This window comes from Strix aluco, chromosome 14 (assembly GCF_031877795.1).
Source record: "Strix aluco isolate bStrAlu1 chromosome 14, bStrAlu1.hap1, whole genome shotgun sequence".
In the NCBI taxonomy this organism is placed as follows: Eukaryota; Metazoa; Chordata; class Aves; order Strigiformes; family Strigidae; genus Strix; species Strix aluco.
In genome coordinates, this window is record NC_133944.1 from 2,393,005 (window position 1) to 2,415,844 (window position 22,840).

At 45.1% G+C, this 22,840-nt stretch overlaps 1 protein-coding gene across 3 annotated transcripts in view; it reads right to left on the reverse strand.

Annotated features, from left to right (window-relative positions):
• Nucleotides 1–22,840, reverse strand: part of ZNF469 (zinc finger protein 469) — a 263,425-nt gene that overhangs the window by 200,170 nt on the left and 40,415 nt on the right. For all 3 annotated transcript variants that reach the window (XM_074840141.1, XM_074840139.1, XM_074840142.1), the window contains one exon: nt 7,949–8,015. The gene's annotated coding sequence lies outside the window, so the exon portion shown is untranslated. The remainder of the gene's footprint in view (nt 1–7,948; nt 8,016–22,840) is intronic.

Here is a 22,840-nt window from a genome sequence, read left to right on the forward strand (position 1 = left end):
CTTCATAGCCAACACTCTGCCTGAGAAACCTCTCATTCTCTTGGCATCTTCCTGGGGCACAGCACCATCGCTTCTGTAGATTTTTCCTGGCCCATTTGCCACTTCTGACACATAGACTCGCACACCCGCAAGGCAGTTGGGGTTCCAGCCCTGTACTCACAGCCGCACTCTGGGAAAACCCTTCAAATTCCCTGAGTCAGTTCGGATTTAGGTTTTCTGCAAGGCCAGTGCTTTGAGAGGTGCTTTCTATTGTTCCAGTGACCTCGGCTAAAAAGAAGTTTGATTGTTTCTCCCACCAAGCTGGTGCAAGAGGTGCAGGTATTCCTCTATGAACAGAGGAGCTACCAACCACTGATCCAAAGGACCACTCTGGAAGCTGCATCCTGCCTCATAAGCAGTGACTGATGCAGGAAGTCTGCTGGGAGCAAAAATGGGACCAAGCATGAGGTAATACCATCTCGACAGTGAGATTCTGAAGGGCAGATGCTGCACCTCACACGCAGCTCTGCTGAACAGGACCCTGTGCTCCATAGGCTTGCTCACGTGGAGAACGTCTCTGGCTTATGCAATTCCACTCCCCTTATGACTTCCCTTGGCTGAACACAGAATCCTGGATCTGAACATTGAATCTCAGCTGTTGGAGTAAGCGCAAAGGGAACCCAACTGCAAAATATAAATCCTTCATCCAAACACATCACCCTTCCTAAAAATCAGGCAAACACACCCAACTCTAGAAGGTGCCCAAATTTAATGTTTATTTAACATGCATTCCTCCACCTCGTAGGAGATTAAATACATCTAGCTAAACAAACACTCCCATAACAGTTTTTTAAAAAAAAAAAAAGAGACAGACACTATTCTCTCCTTCTATAGCAACAAAGCTTGGATCCCCAGAGAAGCACGGTTATAAGCCTCATAAAAGGTTGAAGTCTTACCCCTAGATTAATTATTTCTAAATAGGTTCAGAAAGCAAGCATCCCCCCAACCCACGTTGATTTCCAGCAGAGTTCCTCCTGCAATGGCACTGCCCATCACAGCATGATGTAACCAAAGCACACACAGTTATCTCCAATTCATCACATCCAAAGGGCAATAATTGGTAGGTGCCTTTGTTATAGCACTAGTCAAAAAGCACTACAGCATTTCTAATCCACATGCCAGCATTATACATACTGGTAATTAAGTTTATATGTTCATATCTAGCCATATATAAAAATAATATCTCTCTATAAAGCACCCAAGAGCTTCAGGCTGGCTAACTTTACTCAAGTAAGTCCCTGTAGAAAGAGAAGACAAACTGTTAGCTAATTGAAAGAGTAGCTAAGAGTAAAACATGACAATAAATGGAGATAGAAGAACACAAGGACCATTACTACCATATGGAGATCGCAATTTATTAAACAGAGCCCAAACGGCAAAATGATTCAGTTTCTGCACAGCAACAGGCCAGCACTGGAAGGAAGATCACGCCAGAAGAGCAGCACACAGGTTTCTCTCATTTGTAGCATCTACAGCAAACCAAGCGCTTCAACTTCACCGTGCATTTGAAACAATCCCACTACAGTGACAAGCGACAACACAAAAAAACCTCAGCAATGTGTAATACACACGGGAATGCTGAACCTTTCCTTTTGGGACTAGTCTCAAATGGTGTTCTACACCTTAATCTCCAGTTTCTGGCACATGCGCCCAGTTGCTGCCACCTGCATGCAAATCACTAGAATCTATGCCAGCTACAACATCAGAGTCAGGAAAACAGACAAAGCCTTTAGTTTTTTCCCCTCTACTAAAGAAATTAATTCAGTGTATTGAACTACAAACTGTTGAAAAAAGTGCTCCATTATTTACATATTTTTAAACATCAGTACACAAAAACCTCTATATCCGTCATGCCACATCAACCACTAAAGACAAAAAAAAAAGCAAAGCAACATGTGGTGACAGGTCAGTTAATTTCTTACTGACACTCCAAAAATTATGTCTAGTTTGGAAAAGGTTTTATCATTTCCAGCTCATCTCCGTGCTGCACACGAGAGGGCACTGTTCTGTAGGCTCAGGGGATAAAACAGCAAGAATTAATCATGTGCTGCAGATGAAAATTGTTGTGCTAGTGCCAAGCAATTAGACCTTCTCTGGAGAATTAACTGTGTAGCTAGAAGCAAACCTGCCAATTAAATCAGCATCTTCAAACACCTTAGGTGATCCTTCACTTCCATAACCAGCATTATCCATGGCTTTTGCAGAAAATCAAGCCATTTATCTTACTGCAATTATCAACATTATCGTTTTTCAGACATTACAAGACTGGAGCTGACTCTGCACAGGACAACAGCTTTTTGCTGTGAGTAACCAGGGGTGACAGAGACTACACATGGTGTAAAGACCTTCAGAGGACTCACAGGTCCAACCCAGGCTAGATAAGCCATTCAAATTCAGCTGAGTGTTTAAGGTTTAAACAAACGGACCCAAAAACTCTGATTAAATCTAGTGGTAAAGAAACTGGTTAGAAGTCAGAGTGACACTACAGTGCCTCCAACTCATACATCAGGCAGAAAACAGGCACCAACGTTTCGGGTATCTTGGTCTCTTAAGTGGATGCAGAAGAAACAGAAGGGACAGAAACAGGGTTCTAGCCAAAAAAGCAAACCAGCAAGCAGGTGTAACGAAGGTTAGAAAGCACAGAGCTGTAGTTGCTCCAGACTAAACGCTACTGGTTTGCTCATTTTAGCAAAATCATTCCAGATTTATCTTGCCATGGACCACATGGGCTGTGTTTCGCTTTTGTCCCCAGACTGACACCCTTTCGTTACCTGCTGCGTTTCTGACACCTCCTCTGCCCTCCGAGCACAAAAGCGTGGCATTCATTATAGCCTCCCTCCCCTCCTCCTGTAACTCACCCAAACAAAATTAACAGGAAAGGGTATTTTATTATTTAAAACATAGTCATCCGCCTCCTGTCAGGCCCTGGTTTTAGGCTTCTGTATTTCTCTTGCCGCACGTGTTGACAGATGCCGCATTCCTCACACTGCCGTGAATTTCTGCAGGGGGGGACGACAGAGGCAGACTATGGCCTTGAAACATAAGCGAGGCAGGAAATTGCTATCTGTTCATTTGGGATAAAAAGAAACGTATGCACAGTTCCTCTGAAGACAATAACGTTCCTACTGAGAAACTGGGACCAATGCCTCCATATCAGATTACCTGCACCCCAGAGCATTTTATTTCCCTCCCATTGACATTTTAGCTTTCAAAGTCTTATAGGTAAGTGGCCAAAAAACATATCAGTCTAGTCATCGTGTCTGGTTTCGTGTGCTTTCTCCTCTTTCTGCGCTAGAGGATCAAGCAAGCGCCACGTCATGGGAACGTGCACGTGGAGTCAGGCACCCCAAGGGCACCAGGGTGGGGGGCACAGCCCGGTGCTGCTGTCCTGGTGACCACAGCCAGCCCAGCACCCCCCCAACCCGCTCACCACCAAAGGGACTTCACAGAGGGGTAAGCCTTGTGTAAAGCCTCCGGATTAGAGGCATCCTGCGAGTGCCAAGTTGATCATCAAGTGGATACTTTCCTTAAATTAAATAACCTGAAGATGTTCTCAGTCCAGCAGTGTTGTGTGTTACCAAGGACAGAGCGCACGCCTGGAACAAAAATCTTTTGTCCTTAGGTAGCCTGTGAACTTCCTGAACTCATCCAAGCCTACGAATCAGGAGTTCATCTCTACATGCCACACTGAGGGATATTCATGTCTCCCTTGCCAATGCTCTGTATTACTATGGAGTCATTATATCATCATCTGTATTTCAGAAAGATGTTTCAAACATCTGGTTAGCTTTAAATGCACAAAACCACATGCACGCACCAGTATTTTTCACGTTAATCCGCTTCTCCCGTGGTTATAAGAGAACGCAAGAGCAGATGAACCTCAATGACTCCTGATTGATAATGGAGGTTGTGTTTACATTTCAGCTGACAACGCTAAGGTATTTCCTCTCCAGCTGCAGCCAAACAACAACAACAAAAGAGAGAGAGAACACCACCAAAACCCCTAATCGCAAGTCATGGACTCTGAGCCCGTTGTCTCCGGGCCACATGAGCTGTAGAGGTAATAACATCTCAGCAACAAATACACAGCATCCTTCATCCATATTCCGAAGGGATGCAGATGGATAATGTTATTTTACCTATTGCTTAGAGGCACTTACCTCCGATCTGGAAACCATTTAACACAATAGAGATGATTAAACTCGCTTACTCAATTCTAGCATAACAGAAGCAAAATGGAATTTGACTGAAAGGCAGGATGGGCACGTTGCAGCCTGCAAAAGAAAATGTTCTGCTCTTTTCAGGGGCTCCATGGAGCAGAGCATCACTGTGATCAGTCCCCCAGATTCAACACAATTTAGTTTAGCACTGGATTAGAACAAGGAGTCATAAGTCATACATGACCTGGAAATATTTTTTCCTGGTTTTTCTGCACAAAGTCTAAACCACTTGTTTTCCCAAAATAAAGTATTTCTTTTGGTAAGTGAATAAATTGGGTTTGGTTGGTGGGGGATTTATTATCACACTCTGCCTTATCAAAACTGTCTCTTCTGATGGAAGATGGAAACAGGACATACAGAACAGTACCTATGGAGAGGTCTGAAGAATCAGACAGGTATGAAAGGAAGGAAAAACATACCCTGAGTTTCCTTTGCCTTGACAAAACCAGTTTGCCCATGTTTCACAGCTTTTGGAGCAAAACATAGAACTGCCCTCAATTTAAAAAATTCATTCTGTAAAGTCACCTACAGATACTTAAGAACCAACTGTTTTACTTGATGAGTCTTTCATCTAAATATGATTTTCTGTGGTCTCTAATGAGAGAAAACTCGAAAGCACAGAGCATATAGCTGGCACCAAGCATTAGCTCCAGGTGCTACCACTCCTTTGATGAATGTGTTGGGGGACAGGAGACAAGATGGGCTGAGCCAGCACTGCCCGGTGCAACACTCCAGCCAACAAGGACATTATCGTGGTTGCAAGTCTCAATCTCTCCTTTTAATCTCAAGGAACGCCAGTCCCTTCCACTAGAATATAACAGGATTTTCAAATGCATTTATTCATAAAGCTTTGAGTCCTGAAGGGACCGTGATATCATCTGTTCCGGCCTCCTGCATCACCCCAACCGTTACATTTCACTCACTCACCCGGCTGTATGAAGCCCAAGAACTAAAGCCCTACAATTAAAGCTTCATTTGGGGCCTGGCTAAAGCACCCCTCCTGTGCACGCAGGCTTGATTTGACAAGCACCAAGAGACAGTAAATCCTCTGTGGCATTCATACTCAGAAACACGTGCTTTGTATCTGGGTTTGAATGTGTTGGGGTTTAGCTTCCAGCTAGGATTCTCACTATATCTTTTCCTTTTGTTTCCAAAGTTTTCTCCCTCAAAATGATCCCAGTGCATAAATATCGAGTCACTTTTTTTTTTTTTTTTGGGTCATAAATTCAGTAGATTAAGAGCTTTTAAATGGTTTGCTTTCCCAGCTCTCAAATAATTTTTCTAGCCCTTCTCCACATGGACTTCTATTTGTTAACATCCTTTTTTAAAAAAAAAAGGCCAAACCTGTACAGTTTGGTTGGGGAGGCTCTCCTACATACACATCCCAGCATCACACTGGCCCCTTCTTTGTCAGCCCAGTACACTGGGAGCTCATTCTGCCCTTCATACAAGCATTTATTTCTGCGGCACAGCCGGCGGTGCCATCGGTACCGCTTGCCTGCCTTGTTCCCAGATGTAGAGCTACGTCTGCATCAAAGCATTTTTTATTTCCGTGGGCTGAGCTTACCAAGCCTTCCAGACTACACGGCATTACTTCTTTAGTCACCACTATGCACTTCCCAGCCAAAGCATGAGCTGTACAAAAGCTTCATCAGCAGTAATTTTATCATGACTTTAGGTCGCTGATGAGACGATGGAATAACCGTGCGCCAAGCTGCACGAAGCCCAACGAGCAACCTCTCTGATTTCATGAGGGCTCCCCGATGATGACTATTTTTTCAGATGTATTAGCCAATTCTTAATCCGTTTGGTGTGTGCCGTTTATGCTGTAAAACGCTAATTGCTTTCTTCAGATACACATCCAACGCTTAAAAAACATCCAGCTTTATTTCAGCTACCTTTATCAACCAAATCCTTAAAGAATGAGGCAACTTTTGTTTAACAGTTGACCTCCACTTAAAAACTATCCACCATTTGTCTACAGAACCGCAACTGGAACAGTTTATTAGTGCTCTCTCCTCCGCTGCAGGAAAACACAGGGAAACAGCGCAAGCAATCAAGCAGTGAGAGTTTGCTCAGTTGTGAAGCCCAATCTATCCAAGTATCAAAGGCAACAGCTGCTTTTCCCAGTACTTTGCAAGAAAATGGATAAGAGTATCCATCAGTGCAGAGCACTTGGAGCAGAGAATTTGGAACTCCCAAGAGATCATCATCATTCAGTCACAGCTCTCCAGAAGCACAGGCATTAACTGGTAATTGCTTCAAGAACACTCAAAAGTGAAAGGTAAATAGAATTTTCACATTTCTCTAATGTTGGTTAAATAATGCTCTGTTCGCTTATCCAGCAAATCCAGCTCTTAGTTTAAGTCATAACAATCTATAAACAGACTGTGATTCCTCCACAGACTTCTCCAGCCTTTAGCTCTGATGAATGGCCTGAGCAGACAAACTGGAGTTGCTACAGACAGAAACGAGTTGCTATGAATCTGGGCTACCAGTGCCACTTAAATTAGTCAACGCAGGGCAGATGCTTTCATTTCTATCCCAGACTTGACCATCAAAGGCTTAGACAAATTACAAGTCTTCCCAATTCGCCTGCTAGTTGCCCACCAAACAGCTATAAACATTCAACAAGTCTCTTTGGTGAGTAATCAGAAGAGAATTCGCAAGCGGCCGTGCGAGCGCTCTCAACGTGGATTCTCTTGTGAATATTTATTCGCACAAGTATGCAACGTGATGTTGCTTTCCCACAAATGTTCCTGCCAGCGCAATTTTTGTTCATCCGAAGTGGTTGGGGAATAAACAAAGAAGCACGGTCAAAAAATACCAGCAAAGCAGATCAGCAAATTCTAGATGGAATAATATTCACGGAGGACGATCCTGACCGTGTGACAAGGAATGGCTCGGTGCCTATGCACTACATCATTTTCCCTGTGTAGGGCAAATTTGACTTGCTTTCTTCTCCCCTCTACTTTTGCAGCCGCACACTCGTTTATAAGTGGAAAGAGAGGTAACATATAGTAGTAAATACAGTAAGAAAACATATGAAAACTATCACGTAAATGGGTGAAGCACTTCATGCAGTTTAATCGTACAGCCAGAACTCAGCATTGCCTTGGGCTCTGTGGTCATCAGAGCATGCCGTAACTTCAACATGATGAAAAGAGATTGAGGATCAGTTTGACAAAAGTATTAAAGTACTTCAGAAATGTGGGATGTCTCAGGTCACACATGGGGCTTTTCCTCCTGACATGCTACATCTGTGATAAGAAACAGCTGGGAAGTCAATTGTTTTCCACAGGCACAGTACTCACAGTTGTGAGAGCACAACCAAAATCAGCAGGGACACTGAGGTCCTTTATCCAGCCTTAATCACGTGCTCCTTGAGCAACTGGAAATAAAGATACTGGTTTTTGCAAGGCCTCCAAATACCATTTGATTCACTCTGAAGAATGATAATATCCAGTCCCTATTTCCAAGAACCCCACCACCCTCCAGTTTCCATGAGCAGAAGCATCTTCTTGCAATTAAAAAAATTTGGGATGCTGGCAGGAACAGGCCAAAATATGGAGCCCAGTCTCCCAAAAGCAAGATTAAAATCCAGACACAGTATCTATTAGAGCACAAAAACCTTTCTGAAGTGGCATTAAACGAAAAAATAGCACAATGCTATGAAAGAAAAGTAGTACCTGGTGCAGGTGTTCAGGAGATGAGCTCACACAGGATAGAATCAGCGTGTTGAATCAACAATCCTGCCTGGAAAGAGAGAGGAAAGAGCAATTAATACTTTTTTTACAGATTTAAAAATAAAGATCTTCCATAATTGAACAAAATAAAGATGATCTAACTTGTTAAAGCCTTCAACAGTTATTAAGTACACTTATGCATGAAAAAAAGAGAGACCTTGTTTCTTCTTTACACCATGAACTTTTTTTCTGTCCTATAAAGGAACAGTCACTAAGGTTTATAATAATTATTCAGCCTTCTTTTATTCTCCAAAAATATGTTGTTCTAACAAATAAAATGCTTGGAAGAAAAATCCAAAACAGTCTTTTAAAAAAATCCTGTAATACCAAAGTTTCATGAACAGGCTTCTTCAGCAGCTGACTCCTTCATGTCAGTATGAAGTCTATCAGGCAATTTCTGGGTAGTACAAACATTAGCAATGACCACACCTCCCATTCACTCCACAGAACTTTGGCAAAACCTTCTCAAAAGACCACTTTTTATTTTGTTTTAATCATCTTGGTATTTAAAAAAAAAAAACAACCAAACATTTAAACAAACACCTAAAACTTTATGGTTGTGATTGCCATGAACAGTGTCCTCCACAAGCATTAAGTTGCTTAACAACCAACCAGTTCCATTAGAACAGCAAGAACAAGGTTCAAAATCCAAGTGCCACTAAATGCCAAGTAAAGTCCTTATCCATCTGAGACAAGACCATCTTTTCTTGCCTCTAAAGGGAGCAGACACAAGAGTCTCCAGTCCCTGGGCAAGAGCTAGTCATAACCAGGACAAGGCGTTGCCTACCCCACTCCTGCTCCCTGGAGCCCATGCTGCCAGCTTGTATTGTTTTATCCACAAAAGTCTCCAAATACTTGATGCATCTTTTAAAGGTATCAACACCCAAAGGCTCACATGTCAGCAAAAATTTCCACTACGCCACTAAAATGGAAGAATAAATCCCAAACCACTGGGGTTGCAGAGAAATCCAGAATGCGAATATTGATTTTACCCAGAACCACAGCTGTTCGAAAGCAAGCTGAAATACCCCTCCACTTTTTTATTATCAATCCCATGATTTTTAGCAACCGACTCATGATTTCTAAGTGCGCAGGGTTGGCAGAGCTGCAAATCCTTTTGACTCACAGCGTTCGCGGGGGAATCCCCAACTGGCCTCCCTTCCCCACCCACTCGGGGAGTGCTGATGCAAAGGCGGCTTTTACCAGGTTCATAAACACGTCTGGAAGAAAACGTGCCTCCCCGTTCATTATGGCCATCAGAGACTTCTTTGTCAGCGTATCTATGGCAAAGCTATTGCACAATAAACAACATGAAGCATCCCGTTAAAATATGGCCAGTGTTTTGAAATCATACGAAGAATGCTGAAAAGATAAATATTTATGGGGTTTGATGAACTGCAGCGCTGTGCTAATGAAATCAAGACTTAAGAAATGTGCTTGGACTATCCTTTACCCAAAATAAGTAAGACTTCATTGTAAATACTGCTATTCAAAGAAACAATTTATACGCTGTCTCAATGGCAGACAGAGTACACATGGTAGATCAAAGGTGGATAGTGGAATCTTTTAATTGAGCTGCAGTGAGAAATGCTAAACCAACCACACTAATTTCCTTCTCCTGAGCATCCCTTGGCCTGCAGTGACAAGGTGTGCTGTTATCATCAGCACCCACCCGCAGATGAACACCCAAACTGTGGCTCATCCCAATGAGCAGAACGTTCACTTCCACCCCCGTTCCCGTGGTCTGGATGCTGCCCGAGATGCAGGCGTGGAGGAGAGCCCTTTGGGGAAGGTGAGATGACAACCACAGAGATTACAGGAGTTGAGCTGAGGAAATCCTCCCACATTCAGCAATTGGGGATCCCCCCCTGTTCAAATCCACAAGACTGCAATACCTTCCATGCCTTATTTTTACTCTCTGTTTAAGTGCGGGGAGGCCAGCAGCAGAAGCTAATGACCCTTCTAATGCTCCAAGAGCTCTCGGAGGTTTTGCGGCACAAGAATTACAACTGCGGAGAAGCACCAAGTCTCAGCTCCCTTCCAGTGAGCTCTTGCTGCAAATTCACAGGCTGGACTCTCACAGACATCCTGTTTTTCCCACCCTGTAAAATGCTATTCCAGAAATTCCATATAAACGCCTTTCACATTGCATTATATTCCCCCAGCAAAAATAAGCCAGATAAGAAATGCCTGCCTACGAGCGTTATGATCATACTTTTAACACATCTGAACTTCAAAGAGACCAAAGAGAAAAACTGCTCATCCCAGCAAATATTTGCTACAGCCCCTACCTCCAGCGTCTTTCAGGTGTCTGATAATCAAGTTATGCCATGAAACACATGCAAATTAATGGATTCCCCAACCATTCTTAGGTGGCTGATAAGCTTAACACCACTGACCTTCTAAACCCCCCAAACGATCAACGAGCAAGATTAAAAAAACACAAACATATGGTAGCACGTTTGAACACAATGGTTTTAAAAGGAAATAAAAGCTCTCTGTAGACTCCACATCCTCTAAATCCATTCTGCAAACAGATAAAAGCCACATTGTATTTGAGTCTCCACCTAAACAGCTAAAGCAAAAATCTAGGTCAGTGTGCTCTCATAGGAACTGATAGATTAATCAGTGGCGCTTCCAAAGGGGTTTTTGACGAATGCAGTGTTTTTATATAGGAACTGGCAGCCACCACCTTTTGCAACTCAATACTCTCTCAAAGGCTCAAAGAGCCAAAAGTTACACTCGAAAAGTGCTTTTAAGCCGGCTGGAAAAACAAGGCTGGCTTTGCCCTTATTCAAAATAAAAAAAATTTATGCTTTGTGTTGGTAACAGCAACTCCAACACAGCAGTTCCCACCCAGCACTTCCACCAAGAGAGGTGTCCTCTCCTTGTTGGTGATGACAACCCATTTGTTCAAGGTCCCACAGCAAGTAGCTGCAGATCCAGGGCACAGCCACCGGACCAGGACTCCATCTCCACCGTAAGCTGCAGGGATCCTAAGTTTGCACCAGAACTACTTAAAACAGGAACCAGTCGTAGGAAGTTTTCTGTGGCACTTGATTTAAGCAGGACCATCTTTGCTGGCTGGAAATTAAATTTCTCATCCCTAGTTCTTTGGGACTAGGATTCGGGATATGGTTCCTCTCGGCTGCATCGAAGGAACTTAACGTTTTCTGCTTAAACAGTCCACAGAGACGTGTATTAATTCTGACAATATTTGGTGGAAAAGAATCCGAGGTCCAGCGTGAGCCATTTGCTGCCTCCAGAGAGATTAAGGGAGGCAAACTGGTGGGAGGGGGAGCCTTTTCTATCCAAAAAACAAATGTTTTGTCTCCATTCCATTCAGAAGGAAAAAAAAGAAAAAAAAAAGAAAACACCCTCGTACTGAAAGGTTTTGTTTTCATTCCTTTGTGGAACTCAACCACATTTTAAACCTCTATGTTTGTACAGAACAGATTTTTGTTTTCTGGTCATTTATAACCTTCACTCCATCACCAGCTCCCAGTGTCGCAGCGCAGGTGACGCCGCAGGACAGGACACCCAGGGGAGTCCCCCGCACGCTGGAAGCCACTACAAGCACATCCAGAGCCAGAAAGGCTTTTACTCCCTGGCCCTCCAGCCAAAGGGATGAGTTACCTTATTTCCACAAGGACATAAAAAGCTCTGACTATAAAGACAACTCCAGAATTTTTTTTTGGCCTCTATAAAGAGAAACAGAATTGAAGGCTAACCTCTCCTCTCATCCCACAGCCTCCCCTCATGAAACCAGGATCCAGCTCTGTCCCATCTGAGCTTTCCACCCTCCTCCTTCTCCCCCCAACTCTAGCCCCAAAACCTTTAGGCCCTGCAAGATGCAGGTTTTGACCCTAGTTGAGCTCCTGCACGTACCAGAGCACAGCAGCTGTGAGACCTGGGTTAGAGAAAGGCAAAAAAATGGGGATGAGGGGGGAAAAGAATGACACCATCACCCAATTCTAGCAATTTTACAGCAGCTGGGTGTGCAGATTTGGGTTCCAATTCTGCCTTCCCAGGTCAGGACAGGATCATCCTCCCACACTGCCCGGCAGCGCATGCCCTTCACACCTGCATTTCAATTCTGCTTAGGCAATGCCAACAACTTCCAGGGGTTTTCCTTGGTCATCACTTGCTTTATCACATGCCAAGAAGCAGCTAAAATATGTTTCCTTTTGTGCACGCAAGTGCCCAGACCAAACAGACGAGAGCCACTGGGGCTCTGTGAAACCCCAACTCCTGTTTCTGAAAGAAACGCTCCTTATCTGCTCAGCACGGAGATGGGAGTGCTCAGCAGAGAGACAAGGAAAGAACTGGGAACAGCAGCAGCTCAGTTATGCAGTGCTGATTACAGCCATTTAAGAAAATAACACTGTATAGTAAAATTGGTCCCACTGTCTCCACAGATGCCTGATGTTGCTCAAGTTCCTACAGAAGGATGTGGGTGCAACTCCAGGCAGCTGCATGTCAGGCTCAGGAGACAGCAAGTGGATCTGCTACCTTAGGTATGAACAAAAGTCCTGAGAGGTGACACCCCCCAGCCAGCCACTGCCCACCAAAAGCAACGACAAAGTGGTTGCATCCAACTTCCCATCCTGTTTTTAGCAAAGGGTTTGGGTTTTTTCCCATTTGCATCAGTTTTATATCCATGCTGCTGGTTTAATTACACGTATCTCCTTCATTCTTCTGACCCACTATCTTCTCCAGAGCCTGCAATCTCACTGTATGAGCTATTTATCTCCAAACCCAAATAAAGAACATTTTTAGGCTGTGCCATTGCATGGGAAAGATGCACTTTAAGTTAACAGCTTAAATTAACAAGCCAGTAAAACTTAAAATTACCTCCTTTGTAGTTCTTGGCATTAAAGGAAGCATCAAGTCTTCCCTTTTTTTGTTAGCATGGCAGAAGATGGGCGAGTAGAGCGCTGCTTATGGTATCAAGTGTTTCATTTCATTTTTGCTCTCTAACAAATAAAAGAAAAACCCCTCTCCCTGCCTAAAAGGACTCCTCTCAGAGACAGGCTTTTACTGAATGATAAACAGTATAATTATACTTTAACTAGGCTGCCCACAAAGAATCAGTATTCAAACTATCCACTGCATCCTTTGCAGCTGAAAAGGCTTTGCAGGGAGAATCAGGGGAAATGGAGAAACTATTAAAATCACATTTCAACAGAATCATAGAATTTCTCAGTACAAGTGCATTAAAGAGATCTACCGATACCTCCATCTCCTGTTGGGATTGTGTTCCTCTATTTATGTAAAATGGGATGCTAATTTACCAGGACTGTGTTGCAATCTAATTCAGAAGTAGACTGCACATCTCCTCCACCCCCGACAGCTTAAACCAAGTCCCCCCACAAGTGCAAGGGGGGCAAACATGCAGGCTGCTCCTGCACCCCCTCAGTGGGAAGCCCAGCAAGTGCCCACACTCTCCTACCTGCCCCAGAGGGACAGCCTGGACTTTTTGGTGAATGCTGCTGCCCATCCTATGGGCAATTTGACCTCAGCATGGAGAAACAGATCTCAACATCCATTTTTAGAAGCTGCCAGGGCTTTGCATCACACAGGATCAGACACACTGCCACAGCCTGGGCCCCTGATCCATCCTATTTTCTTTGCCAGCTGTTAATACTGCCCTTCTATTTTTCACTCAAAGATCTCCAAGCACTTCAAGTGTTAATAAGTTCTCAGGTGCCAATGCACGATGTATGTGCCACCACAGTCACTTCACAGACAAGAATAGTATTAAAGCCTGGACGACAGGAATGTTTCATGCCATAACACTGAATCTTACACTGGCTCTTTGGAAGGATTTCTTTGCAGAAGGGGTTGTTGGGTGTTGGAATGGGCTGCCCAGGGCAGGGGGGGAGTCCCCATCCCTGGAGGGGTTGAAGAGTCGGGTTGACCCAGTGCTGAGGGATCTGGTGGAGTTGGGAACGGTCAGGGTGAGGTTCATGGTTGGACTGGAGGATCCTCAAGGGCTTTTCCAACCTCGATGATTCTGTGAATCAAGTGATGAAGTTGGCCCTAGTGACATTACTATGAGTCCTACTGTTCTCTCAGAGACAGGATTGGTACCAAGATGTTTCTGCATCCAGCCACACTAGTCAAACCTACCCACTCACCAGTGTCCTTGACCAAAGACAGGATTTATTCTTTTTCCTGAAAGATGGTTTTAAATTTCAGCCAGTACTGTTGTGAAGAAAACATGTACCCTGCAGATAAAGTAGGACAGGTTCGACCAAGTTTCCCAGTTAAAAAAAAAAAACAAAAAAACACCCCCAAAAAACAACACAAAAGCAACAAAACAAGCCAGTTATTCCTGTCTTCAAAAAGCACTTTCAGAGGACAACCATACCCCAGAGAGCTCAAACGCACACAAGGGTTGCAGCAGAGTTCACGCTTCTCCTTTCCATGGCTCCCATGAGAACCAGCAACTCTCCCTCACAAATTTCTGCAGTTTCAGTGCTGTCCAACCAGTAACCCCAAAGCCAGCGCCCGCCTGCCTCCTGCCCTCAGAAGCAACCCCTGAAGGAACAGGAGACAACTTCTGCAGGTGCTTGGTGCTTAATGGAAAGTAATGCCTGAGGAAATAGCTTTTTTTTCTAGAAAAATATACCCAAGTACATATATAATCACTTGCTGCAAAGGTTCAAGAGTGCAACCATAAATGGCAGGAACCCTAAATCATGCTTTCAAAGCTCTTCAAATACCTAACAGGTGAAGGCAAGCCCTACAACTAAATCTCCAGAGAGGCTCTCAAAAAAAAAAAGTCACAGCTCAGCTGCTATCTAATCCTAGAAACATTTAGGCCCTACAGACACTTAAAGCAAATTTAAAGATTTTCAGGTATCCAATACTCTGCTTCTAGTCAGGCAGAATGAATTTCACCTGGGAGAACTCTGCAACTCAACACTTATTTCCAGACTTAATGAAGTCATAATGATCAATACTTTAGAGGAGATACCTAGTGAATCAGGACCTGGGTGTTACACAGCTGCAGAGCTCCATGCCCTCTCACCACACGTTAAACATAGACATATAAACTCAAAAACAAGCATGATTTTGGGGTTTGGTTCCTCACCCCTGCTTCTTTTTTCTCTTCTTTTTATGAAGTGCTGGGAAGATTCACTTTGGAAGAGAACACCAAGATTAAGAACATTCTGATAACGATCCCATCTGAGAAGGCATGTGGCAATTTTTAGTTTAATTAGACAAAAAAAAGATGAAAGCATCTGTGGAGCCCACAGCCCAAGGGAGTTCATTACTCAACCCTCTACGAGGTGTTTGGTGGTGATGCTCTCAAGCGATTGCAGCTGCAACAAGACAACACTCAGCTGGGTAGGGAAGGCAAGAAAGACTTTTAAATAAAAGTGAGGCAAACATCACAGCATCTACTCCAAAGACCATTAAATCCATGGAAGTCTTTCAGGCAGCTTCCAAAGATTTTGGATCAGACCCAGAAGCTGCTTTTCATCCACAGTTCACAATGACTTTACTAGAGAAAGAACAAACAGCCTTTTTGTTCCCATTTTCCAGATGTGGAGACCGAGGAACAGAGAAAGCCGATGTACAGCAGGTCGCAGTGGCAGAGCCTGGGACAGGGTCACTCTGGCTCCCCACAAAAGATACAGCAGTGTGGAGGGGAGACATCAAACAAAACTCATCCTTTTCACAAAGGGCAGTAAGAGTTTTCTTATCGCAACACACAAATGAAAGTTTTTAGTGGCAGAAAGTTGGTGTTCTCCAACTGAGAGCATAGAAGCAGAAGGTAACATGGTGCATACCAGAGACATCACATAATTATTTAAGATTGCCAGGGGCACTGCCCTGAGTCAAGCTTACATGCTCACAAGGCGAGGAACAGGAAAGGATAACAGTAACATCTAGCACAATAAAAGCAAGACACTTGGTATGGCCACCTGTCAACATTTGAAAGGTATAAAAAAAAAAGGCTTGTAAGAAATAACATGCAGACGTACCTTTTGGTGACACCGAAGAGCACAGGACCAAGAGGGATAAGGCTTTAGGAGAAATGGAGAAGAAAACTGAGAGCTATTTTGCTACTAGGGAACATCCTTCTGAAACGAGAACAGTTTCTATATTCTGAGACTTCACAGCCCCAGGGCTGAAAGACTGGCACCAAATATTGCTGAAAACAAGAAAGGGAAGGAACAAACCGAGCTTTGCATCCAAGACAGCTATAATCTCTCCTAACTCAGAGCAGGCAGCACAGTAGCATTAACTGAACCAAGAGGGAGCTAAACCAAACCACAGCTCAGCCTCCCACCCACACACACCCCCCAGTAAATCACAAATCATTATAATCAACTAAAGGCAATTCAGGGACACAGAAGAGAGGGACACCTCACTAACCTGCTGAGCTCAGAGGCTGCTGCTCAGGAAGTAAAGGACAGCACTGGAAAATGTCCAGGGCTCCAGCCAGGTCCCAGAAGAAGAGGTAAAATTTTCAAGGTCAGCATCAGCCCAACCTTTCAACCCAAAATCCAGGAGATCAGGAAGACCTCTGCAGCCCCCCAGAAAGGAGAGGTTCACCATCTATCCCCCCATTCTCTTGCTGTCCCTCACAAGGTATAAAATGAGAAATAAAACCCCAACTCCAGGCAGCAACTCCCTCAGAAAATCACCCCAACCCCAGCGAGGGGAACTAGCACTGATGGGTAATTTCAAGCCTGCTGCCAGGTGGGGAAGCCGGGCTGGGCACCATTAATCTCTAATCTCTTCCAGCTGCCCACAGCCACTGATTGCCCCCTTGCAATCAGCTGGGGAAGGGGGGAAAAGCAAGGGCAGCACCCCCAAGCAAGGGCTGGTACCTCCTGCAAAGCAGTGCTGAGCCGGGCTGCTCTTAGGCCTGTGGGCACCTACTCCTAAGAGTTGTTGCAGACTTGCGCTCCCCATCTATCCTTTACATGGATCATTTCCTCCCCCATCATATCTGCTTTTCTCCAGCAGCCTAAGCAACATCAGAGCAGCTCCCCGAGCCCCTTGCACACCACGCAAGCAAGGTGCAAACACTTCTGCAAACTCTGGCTAAGAGGGGTGGGTGTCTTCATCACACAGGCTGCTAAAAGCTACCACAGTCCTTCCAGAGCGTGGGAGCACGTGCATTCATATACCGACCCCAACAGCAGACCAGGACGCAAGAAGGACCGAGCTATGCTTGGCTTTTCAGCTAAAGGAAAGTGAGACAGAGCCAGCACCTTTAAATCCAGCCAGAACTACAGCAAGTGTCAGTGCCTTGGGACAGTGCAAGAAGTTGCCCAACAGAGAAAGAAAAATCTGAATCTAATGCCACATTCACCACCACCACCTGTGCTAATCTGCCATCAAACTGGAGCCTGCTTTGGGGGACGGAGGGGGGGAAGGAGAGCACAGACTTTCAAGAATGTGGCAGTGTCTCAACAACAAAAAAGGCTGCAGAGTTGAGAGGCTGAAGGTTAAGTTTCCACTGGAAAAGGGAGAGGAAAGCTCAGACACCGGAATGTATAGAAAGGCAGCGCTGGCAGCTCTCGCTGCGTTACTGCGTATCCTGTGCTATCAGCGCTTCTCCCTAAGTCCAAGTGCTTTGAATCAGGGGAATACACAATCATTAACTTCTAGTAATTACTCCTTAAAATCCAGCACTTCATTTTTTAATGTATAGGGTTGCAGACAGAAGTTCAAAACAACAGCAAAGTGGTTCCTAAACTAAAAAAAAAATTACAGGAGGAGGTAAAGAACCCCAAATTTATTAGACGTACGAGACCTCCTAATTTTGAAACCAGCCTTGTAAGGTTGGAAGCCAGCTCACAACTTATTAAAAGCACGGGCCAGCAATACTGTGAGTGTGAGCAAACAACACGCAGTACAGCGTGTGAGATGTACTGAGCTACTGGACGTGGTTGTGTTAAATCCTTCGCTTTATTTCTTTAGTTTTTATGCTAAAGGTGAGGCCAGATGCATACCCCCATCTGCACACAGAGACCACAGAGGCCAGTCTAAATGATTCAGACTAACTAAGCCACTTTTTTTTTTAATTAACCAAGCAAGGGTGTTGGTTAAAGCCCTGCTCAAGGGAAGTGCTGGTCCTGCCTCAGTGCTGAGCCCAGCCTGCACATGAGATCAAGCCTGCAAACAGCATCTCCCATGGAGCCAGGCTGTGGCCTCTGGTTTTCTTTTGGGTTTTTTCGCCAAAAGGGAAGAAAACGGGACTGATCAGTTGTGAGTGACAAGAGAGTTGTATCTGAAGCATTTATTTCCTATCAGCAACGGGTTGGTGCTGGAGGAGCTTTTCTGCAGTGAAGGGACAAGCACCATCACCCACCTGCTGAACCATTAACTGGGGAAATCACCTGGGTTTATCCCACAAACGAAGCGCAGCCTCATGCTATAAAACCACCTTATACAGCTCCTTCTGCAGCTGTTACCATGCGTATCTACTCCGTGTCGCAGTGCAAACACGCTCCACTCCATGGGCACTGAGCAATTTCACTGCTTATCAGTTGTAAACCCCTTTACGATTAGCAGCGGGGAGCATGCCGCCTCTGCAGCCGAAGCATGTCCTTTCTCTGCCAAACTACTGCACGGGGAATAGGCACGTTTCTCCTCTGCCTTTTTCCACCTATGCTGCTTCATCTTCTCTCGGGATAAGTGTGTGAAAGCGGCCGCCTGTATTCTGTGTCCTGGAGAGGTGAGTGTTGCTAACTGAGCACGTCACAGCGCTGCAGCTCAGGCTGCGATGGCAGAGGATGGATGTTTTCAAACGTAGCTGCCTTCGTCTTGTCCCAAACACAACCTTGGAGCCTGGGTTGCTTCTCAAAGCGTCTCTTCACTCTCTAGCAAACTGGCATCCAAGAGGACAACCAGCTCACAGAATCACAGAATCATCTCAGTTGGAAAAGCCCTTGAAGCTCCTCCAGTCCAACCATGAACCTCACCCTGACCGTTCCCAACCCCACCAGATCCCTCAGCGCTGGGTCAACCCGACTCTTCAACCCCTCCAGGGATGGGGACTCCCCCCCTGCCCTGGGCAGCCCATTCCAACGCCCAACAACCCCTTCTGCAAAGAAATCCTTCCTAAGAGCCAGTCTGACCCTGCCCTGGCGCAGCTTGAGGCCATTCCCTCTTGTCCTGGTGCTTGTTCCTTGGCTCAAGAGACTCATCCCCCCTCTCTGCACCCTCCTTTCAGGGAGTTGTAGAGGGCCATGAGGTCTCCCCTCAGCCTCCTCTTCTCCAGACTAAACCCCCCCAGTTCCCTCAGCCGCTCCCCATCACACCTGTGCTCCAGACCCTGCACCAGCTCTGTTGCCCTTCTCTGGACACGCTCGAGCCATTCAATGGCCTTTTTGGAGTGAGGGGCCCAAAACTGAACCCACTCATCGAGGGGCAGCCTCACCAGTGCCGAGCACAGGGGTCAGATCCCTTCCCTGTCCCTGCTGGCCACTCTAGTGCTGATACAAGCCAGGATACCATTGGCCTTTTGGCCACCTGGGCACACTGCTGGCTCGTTATCAATCACCCCCCCAGGTCCCTCTCTGACCGGTAGCTTTGTCTCCTGCGACCTCATAGAAAAACTGCAGGGTGGAGGCAGCTGCGGAGTTTGGGGTTCCCCCTGCTCCTGCCTCGCTGCCACCAAAGGTCACTACATTTACTCCAGTCACTGAACTGCATCAGTGCCAGAATGCTTTACTGGAATTGCAGCCTTGCTTAAAAGACATGTGGCCACTATAACTGGGTCTGTTGCTTTGGAAATGAACTTTCCTGTGACCCAGAGGTGAGCCAGTCTATATATTTATATTTAAGGTGGTATTTATACATCCGCGGGACTCTGAGAGATGGCTCAGTTTAGCTTTAACACTTAATTCCCTTGCAAGAAGCCTCCTTGAAAAGCTTCACTGCAACCGTGCGAGCAGCCTGCTCTCTCAGCCCGCCCCGTTAGACCTGAACCTCACATGCTGTGCTGACCTCAACAATTCTGTGGACAAGCAGGACCCTGAGCAATCACACAGGGAAATGTGGAAGGCAGAGGACGACAGCTCTTCTCCAGCCTTGCATTTGCAGACTAACTTATGAGATGTAGTTCCTATGGAGAGACCTTTCACCACACAGTAACAGTGTCGACGGCTTTTGGAAGAGCAACAGAATTCAGGATTGCCAAGATTCCTAGTTCCCCAGCAAAATATGGCCAAGAGAAAGCCAGCTGTGACACCACTACAAATATGCTGTATATGAATGCTGGAGGGCTGTATGGAAACTGGATAGCACACCTTTGGTATTTGCAGTGTATGCATTTTTTTCCGAGACCGAAGCCCATTTTCATGGGGTTATAAATCAGCTATAGTAAAAATTAATTCTCAGCACAAACCATTGGCCAACAGTAAATTTAAAAACATATATTTAAAAAAAATATTTTTTGAGGGGGGTCACATTTCCACAGTTTCTACTCTTGAAATTTTGTCCCACACCGATCTGGTCATGCAGAGCAGGACCATACTCTGAATTTCAAATGAAATCTCACAAAAAATGGGCTCCAATTCAATAGCCGGGACTCAAAACTATAGGAAAATAGTAAAGGGAATGACTGCCCTTGGCAGGTCAGCTGTAATCATGCTGCTAAACCCTGCAGAGTGTTTACATACCACCGAGATAGGTGTACTGTGTAAATACTTAGGAAGAGCTATCTGTGCACATATTAATTGAATTTCTCAACCATTTCAGGCTCAGACGTTGTGAAGAGAAGATTTTCCAAACCCCTCAGGGGATTTGGGAGCACAAATTCCCTCAGGTTGGTAGAATCCACGTTCCTTACTCTTTAGACACTTTAAAATGACAGTTTTGGGAATCAGCACGGTGTTTTGTCTTCCCTTCCTCCACTCAGAGATGGCAAACAGGGTCCCCAGATATTTATCTTGTGAAAAAGATGACGGTTTTGCATTCATACAGGAAAGCTGGTAATGCAATGATCTTTCCTACTTACTCTGACATGAATTACTAGGTTACACTTAATGCCATCCCAGCCTAAGAAATCCGTTATGCCTCTCCTGTGGAGAGGGGGATCTTTCATGCTGCACTTCTTTTCCAGATGTTTTTGAAGACTGTGCCTTTTATGAGGATAAACTTTAGTGCTAACATCGAGCCCAGCATTTTAATTATTGGAGAGGATTTCCTTCTCCATTCTACTTTCACCCATGTAGGCAGTATTTTTGCACTGTTAATAGCCACAGTTTGGGGAGAAGGAGGCAGAGACAGGCTACGGACTCCCCCGAGGTGATAAAAGCAGCTCTGGCAAGACAATCCCAGCTATCCCGAAATGCTCCTGACTCAGGAGAAGCAGGCCAACATTTGGTGAGTGCTAAAGCCATCACTAAATACAAATATATATTTCATGGGAGAGTGGACACTGAGCAGGGACAGCTCTAGTGCCCCTGCATACGATGGCAGCAAAGCAACTGAGCTGCAATTGTAGGAATTGTGGAGAAAGTGGGGCTGCTCTCTGTTTCTGAGATGCACATCAGGTCACCCATGAGCTGGAGACCCCAGGCAGCCTGACAAGCACTGGCTAAGAATATTTTCCCTGTCTAGGTTTGCACGTGAGCAGCGCTGCCTATAAATCTATGCGGTTTAATTAGCCACTTAAAATAGGGATTTGCCATCCACTTGATGGAAAGCAGTAACAGGAGAGTGGATGGGGCCAGAAGGCTGCAGGATGCTGGTTGTAGTTACCCTAAAGTGAGATGATGGGTGGTTCCAAAATCAGCTACGCACATGCCAGGCGAATCCCCAGGCACAGCACGCTGGAGATTATTACAAGTCAGTCCCTGGCAAAGACCAGCAACGGGCAACTTTCAGCCAGAAACCCTGGAAATCTGTGAATGTACCTACTCCACAAACCATGGGCAACCACAAATTCCTGCTTTTCATCTGTCAAATCACCATTTTTTTTTGCCACAGACATCACTGTCTCTGCACCTTGCTTTCCTTTGCTGGTAGAGAATGACTTTGTCCTTGGCTTTGTTGTATCCTTCCCACCTCTCCAAAAATAGTCTTGTTTTTTCCACTTTAGATTTATTTTTAGTCATTACATTCCTTTCATCAAAGCAGGCAGCAAACATTTTCAAAGACTCTGACCTCACATGGGATGAAATAAATTGGGAGTAAACTCCCTGAAGTACTGAATGGGTGTAAAAGTAGTGCCACTCTCCCCAGCAGGAAATGTTGCTATAAATTGTCCCAGTTTCATTCTTAACCTTACAGAGAAGAAGCTAAACTCAGTCCTTATGTGCTTGGAGGCTGATTTGACTTTGTAAAATCTGCCAAACCTGAAGGAAACGGCATTTGCAGTCGACCAGCTAGGTCTGATTGTCTGTTAGGAAAACTGGTGGACATAGTTAAAAAATACAACTTGTTCTACAACAGTACAGTTTGGAGAAAATGCTTCAGACACAGGAAATATAACATTTTTGTCTCTGATAGGCAAACAGCTTCAACTTGCAGGGAGAGTGCCATAGATTTGCGCTAACTGCATGACAGAAATTTGGTGTGAATTCCATGTGAAAAAGCCAACAGCAGGGAGGTTTGCAGCATCCAAACGTCCTCCGAATGGGGGGGATGCTGCAAGACCCTCACCTGCAGAGGTGTCAGAACAGATGTGAAGCTAAGGCAGCAGCTCCTGTTCAGCTCAGCGGCACCTGAGGTGGGGTGGATTTCTGTGCAGAGCAAATATCTGTCAGGTTGCTGTGGAAAGAGCCAAGAAACGGCGGGGGAAAGGTTGAAATTCAAATAAAACTCAATACCCAGAAAATGGGAAAGGTCAAACGGTGC